At 48.3% G+C, this 6,253-nt stretch overlaps 1 non-coding gene across 1 annotated transcript; it reads left to right on the top strand.

The window, feature by feature from the left end:
• Positions 1 to 574: 574 nt before the first annotated feature.
• Trnat-agu lies at positions 575 to 656 on the top strand. The gene has a single exon. It is a non-coding gene; the product is annotated as a tRNA-Thr (tRNA).
• Positions 657 to 6,253: the final 5,597 nt, after the last annotated feature.

Here is a 6,253-nt window from a genome sequence, read left to right as displayed (position 1 = left end):
AACCCAGTTCTCACTCAACAAATGATCTTTTGAGAGCTTGTTAAATGCTGGAGAATCTACCCGACTCTGTGAAAATACCATGAGGAGAACAGACATGATTAAACACTCACAGAGCTCACAGGTTGATCAAGAGAGCATTCCCCCAGCTATGAATCCAACAGGAGTTTGTCAACTGGATCTTTGCAAGGGATGTGAGGAACACAGCAGATGGTATCTGCCAGTGCAGTTTTAAGAAGAAAAAAAAAAAGGCAGAGAGTGTTCGGGCGAACATTTTGTCTATTGATCTTTGGCAGAGACTGGGAGCAAAAGATGGGGGCTGGTTGAAAAAACAACAAACAAAAAAACAAAAAAACCCCGCCACAGCTCTGTATGAAAGCTGAGAGATGCTGCGCCCGGCATGCCTTTCTGGTAGTCTGAGTTGAAGCAGGACACACAGTGCTTGGCTATGAACGGTTGCTTTGTCCCCTGAATGACAATTATCCTAGCCATGCTCTGGAGCAATTGGGAGAGAAATGTTTTTAAATGTTTAGATTTTTTAAAACTAATGCGGACAACAAAAGCACATTAACAAATATTTGGGGGTTGGGGATTTAGCTCAGTGGTAGAGCGTTTGCCTAGTAAGCGCAAGGCTCTGGGTTCGATCCTCAGCTCTAAAAAACAAAAAAATAAAAATTAAAAAAACCAAATATTTGGAAAAAAGAGAGAAAAATATTCCTCGTACTCCCAGACCCTTGTACGAGCATTGTTGAAATAGACAATTTTTCAGTCTATATACGATGAGCTGTGTGAAGTACACATTGTTCTGTTCTCTGCTCACCATGGATCTGCCCTCACAAGTGAGAAAAAGTGTGAAAAAGAATCAGAGTCCTGTTCTTTTCAGAACTGTGTGTCCTTGGACAAGTTACTCAGCCTCTCTGAGCCTGTTTCTCCAGCTCTAAAATGGCAATGTCTCCTCTATCCTCAGCAAGTGAAGAGACTGAAGTGGTAATGGCGTTAGACTGCTGTGGCTTTTCTCCTGGCTGTGATGTAATAGCTGACAGAGCAACTTAAGTGTGGAGAGTTTAGTCTCAGCTCACAGCTTAGAGGGTTCATTGTGGCGGGGGAAACATGGCAGCCAAAGCTGTTATCCTGGGGCCCTGGAGGACCATGGAGGCTGCTCACAGTGTTCAATAGGAAGCAGACAGCCCGGCCAGAGTGAGAAGCAGATACCACCTTCAAGTGTCCTGTCCCACCAGCTAGATTCCAAACTCTCCCAGCCTCCCAAAACAGGGCCACCAGTCATTCAAATGCATGCACTTATGGAGGACATTTTATTTAAATGGTGACAGACATAGCCTGACCCTGGCTGACCTCATGCCCCTCCAGTCATGAGACATGGGTGTCTCAACCATGGACCATCAGTGGTGCATTGGCAGAGGATGCCATTTCCACGTAGGAAAGATAGGTGGGTTTGGTGGAAAGAATGGCACTCGTGCCCTCCCAGTGTTCCATAGGATGGATGTGGGACCAACACAACCATCTCTGAGCCATACTCCCATGTCCTCCTAGACCCTCTCCTCCTGATGTCACTTACCAGCTCTGAATTTGAAGGTATCTAGTTACCACGTGCTATCTGGTATCTCCAAGGACCCTATTGCTGCTGGAAGAGATTTGTATTCATACACAGAGGTATTTATTATTAGTCTTATTGTTGCCCTGACCAGAGCACCTTATAGAAGGAAGGAAGGAAGGAAGGAAGGAAGGAAGGAAGGAAGGAAGGAAGGAAGAAAGAAAGGAAGGAAAGAAGGAAGGAAGGATGGAAGAAAGGAAGGAAGAAAGGAAGGAAGGAAGGATGGAAGGATGGAAGGAAGGAAGGAAGAAAGGAAGGAAGGATGGATGGAAGGAAGGAAGGATGGAAGAAAGGAAGGAAGAAAGGAAGGAAGGATGGATGGAAGGAAGGAAGGATGGAAGGAAGGAAGGAAGGAAGGAAGGAAGGAAGGAAGAAAGGAAGGATGGATGGAAGGAAGGAAGGAAGGAAGGAAGGAAGGAAGGAAGGAAGGACTTATTATGGCTTACAGTTTCAGAGGGCTTATCCACAGTACTACCCCATGTACTTGGATAGAAAATCATGGGTGCTGGAGACTTTGGCAGTTCTACTCTTCCTGGTGGACAGGAAGCCAAGGGGAAGAATAGAGGAAGAGGCCGGAGTAAGATGTGGCTCCCAAAACCACATTTCCCAGTGACCACTTCCTTCTACTAGACTCCACCACCTTCCTCCCACCTTCCTCCAGTAATAGTATCATGTTTTGAATCCATCAGGGGATTAATCCACTCATAAGGCCAGAGCCTGGGATCTGACTGTCTCTGGAAATGCAGTCACAGACACACACACTGTGTTATGTATCACTTGTGCCCTGATGTCTCTGAGTGCAGTCAAGTCGACAGTGATTTTTAATCATCCCAGGACATGACTCTTTGATATCCAGGGTCCTCCAAATCCCACTGTTTAAGTGTAAAGAGGCCTGTGGGTTGGCCCAGTAGTAGAGCCCTTGCCTATCTACCAGGTCCTGTGTTTTATCACCGGTACAGCAGTGTGTGTGTGTGGGGGGGGGATGAGAGAGAAGTATTAAGTATCTCAGTGAGAGCTATACATATGATTTTGTGGCTTTTGAAGTTACCAGAATTCTAATAATTAAGCCAAGTTTAAAATGAAGTATAAACAACATGAGCTGCTTTACATATTTTTGTTAAGAATTTCTTTTCGTACTGGAACAGAAAGGTGCTTATGAGACTCCATGGTCAGGTTTATGGATGAGACAGGAGGGCTCATGGGGGTCAGTTTGGCTGTGAGCCCCAGGCTTGTTTGAGCTCTTCCTCAGCAAAAGGGAGTGTTGTCTCCATGTGGGTGACCTCCAGACCAGTTTTGATTTTGTCAGTTATGCTGAAGTTTTGATTTCCAAACAGTAAGAAGCACAAATCAAATGGAGGATGAAGGGTTCCTGTCCCTCAGCTGTGTCCTGTTAATGTCCCTTGTCTCCCTACACTGCTTCACAAACATGGAGGCTGACGTTAGTGTCAGCGCGTATCACATGACACTTACATTGGCCCCTTCAAAAAGTGGTTCAGTTAGATCTTTAGGGTAAGGCCTCTGCCGCTGCATCCTGATGGCTTCCTACGGAGAGGGAGAGGGGCCATGCAGGCAGAAAAGCAGTGTTTCTGCCGTGAGGTACCGTAGCTAGGGAGATCCTGGCTACAGCCTGCACTTGGTTGAGCTTCCAGGATGCACCGCTTTGGGCCGCATCAACCGCCTTTCTTTCTGCAGCAGCCTGCCTCAGGCTTTCCTGCTAATAAAGTGAAGATGACTTTGGAGATGGCTGTCTTCAAAGGAGACCGGAGGGGAGAAGGAAGGAAAGAGTCCACGTTACTGCAGAGGTGGAGGCGGCAGCTGGAGGCAGCAGTGGAGACTGGGGAGTGCTGTGTTGGGAAAGTGAAATGAAAAAGTTGGAGCTAGACTTTGGTCATGATGTCACCGACGACAGTCCTGGGCTCAGGGCTCTAGCTCAGCTGGTACTGGGGTGGGATCCAGGCCACATCGTTGAAAGTTCCCTGGGTGACACTCAGCTGCAGCCCCACTGCTCTCCCAAGAGTGCTGTGCCATCTTTGTAAATAGCTGAGGGAACTCCCTAAGGTTTCTTCGCTTATTGGATAAGATGACTGGCTAGAAGTCTGTGAGTGACGTGGAAGTCTAGGGCTGGGAGTGAAGAGGACATTTGGTAACAGATGGGATTTACCTGTGAAGATCTGGGGACACCCAGATTTCTGGTGGAGCTGTTGGCCATGTGGCCTCTGAGATGGTGGCAATGGGCACGAACAAGGAATTGCTGTTTCGAGCTTTACCTTTCCAGGTGACACCTGAGAAGGGCTGTCATGCTATGTGGAGCAAAGAGAGAAATCTGGCCTCGAGGTCAGGCTGCTGAAGCTGCTTGTGCATGAACACAACTAAGACAGTGAGTTCTGCAGGAAGGTCTGGGGGCCCTGATACTGGAGCGGCTGGAGCCTCAGCAGTTGAAGAAGACTGACCAGAGTGGCAGGGGGAGTCAGGAAGGGAGAATGGTGGACACACACAGGAACAAAGAGGGGGATGCAGAGATCTGGTTGTTGCACGGTGGTAGAGAAGCTGACTAGCCCACGGCTCTGGGTACCATCCCCAGGATCAAGTGGACACACACACAAGGAAGGGAGGAAGGAAGAATGCCAGGTAGGTCAGGGTGGAAGGTGCCCAGTGGCTTCCAAGGAATGAGGCTGAGGCTAGGCCAACCTGGCTCCTCTCCTAGCCCCGCTCCCAGCCCCAGACTGAGGCTTGCTCTTGGAGTCTGCCTCTCAGGGGCGAGGGTGAAAGGCGGCTCTGAGGAGCAGCAGGAGAGAACCCAGTGGGACGCCAGTGCACAGCTGACTTTAAGACGCTGACCTAACGGTGTAGGGTTTCTCCTGCTTTCTCACCTTGGAAAGAGGGGATGCTAAATGTCTTCCTCTCCTTTTTCGCTCTTCTCCTCAAGGGCAGCGGGGTTAAGCATGTCAGATGTTCATAAGGATGACATATGTGCTGAGAAGTGGACACCTGGTGGCGCACATCTTTGTAAGTTTCCACAACTGAATACACTATGGAAGCATTAGGATGAATTAACTCACTGTCTCTGATCTGGAAAGTCTCTTTGTGCCCCTCTTCTGGCTGCTGCTCACCAAGGGTGGCCATTCTTCTGACTTGCAGTGGCTCCCAGTATTGTTATTTGTGTTCTTTCTTAACTTGAAATAGATGGTGTGCTGGTACATGCTTGTGATCCTAGCACTTGGGAGGTAAGGCAGGAGGAACAGATGATCAAGGTTATCCTAGGCTATATAGTGAGTTCAAGGCTAGCCTGAGCTACATGAAACCTTGTCACTAAAGCAGCAGCAGCAGCAGCAGCAGCAGCAGCAGCAGCAGCAGCAGCAAAAACTATGAGATGCAGGGATGGTCAGTGGTTAAGAGAAATTACTGCCCTTAGAAAGGATTGGAGTTCAGTTCCTAGCACCCAAGCTGGGCTGCTCATCAACCCCTCTAACCCCAGCTCCAGATGACCTGATGCCCTCTTCTGACTCACATGGGTAATTGCATTCATGGACACATATCTCCACACAGACCTACAGGTACGCACATAATTAAAAATAAAATCTTGAGCTAGAGAGATGGCTCAAAATTAAGATCATCTAATGTTCTTCCAAATTCAGTTCCTAGCCCCCACATGGTGGCTCACAATACCCCCTAACTCCAGTTCCAGGGGCCCTCTTCTGATCTCAAGGGTCTCCTGCTTCATTAATCTGTTTACTGTCAATGGTAATGGGCACTTCCCAATTTAGTGCTCTTTCAAATGGCTCAGTGAGGAGCTCTGTTGCCTATGCCTTGGGTGGACAAATACCCAGGAGTCTTTGGATGCAGAGCCAGGAGTGGAGTTTGCGAGTCAAACCATGCTCTCTTTGAAGGCTGCATATGGATGATTTACTTGGGTCTCTGAGTCAGTCAGTTTGAGTGTGAAGACTTTGATGGGATTTGGGGATGTGGTGAAGGGACAGAGAGGCCAAGGTGGCAGGGAGCCTGGGGCAGCCCTCAATGAGGACACTGGTCATGTGGTTGGTCTAAACTGAGTCTACCCACTGAGCTCCTTAAAGCTCCACAGCCTTCAAAACAATGCCACAAGCAGAACCCAGCACCCAAATTGTCAAACTCTGGGGGATATTTCAGAATTGTAGAGTTTGTGTGGGCTGAGGTTGGGGCATGAATAGTTTGTAGAGGCTTTCTGGACCATTAGAAGAGGCAGGGGTGGTGCACCCATTTAATCTCAGCACTTGAGAGGCAGAGGCAGAGGCAGACAGATCTCTGAGTTCTAGGCCAGCCTGCTCTTCATAGCAAGTTCCAGGATGGCCAGGGCTACACAGAGAAACCTTGTCTCAAAAGACCAAAAGAAGAGGAGGAAGAGGAGGAGGTGGCTCCCTGGACCATTAGAAGAGGCTGTCTGGGGCAGAGGACCAGTGGACCTGTGTGGAGTGGTCCCTATACTCACAGATAACCTCTATGAACCTAACTGCCCTGTGAAATTCAGCTACTATGCAAACATTGAGTCAGGCAGAGCTCATACTGTGACAGTCCCAATGGATTTGAACAAATGAATAATGGAATGAGCCTCTTTAGAAGGCTGTCCCCATCTCTAGATTCTGAAAGCTCTAGGCTTGGATAAACATT

This window comes from Onychomys torridus, chromosome 1 (assembly GCF_903995425.1).
Source record: "Onychomys torridus chromosome 1, mOncTor1.1, whole genome shotgun sequence".
NCBI lineage: Eukaryota > Metazoa > Chordata > Mammalia > Rodentia > Cricetidae > Onychomys > Onychomys torridus.
This window is presented reverse-complemented; position numbering and strand designations above follow the sequence as displayed.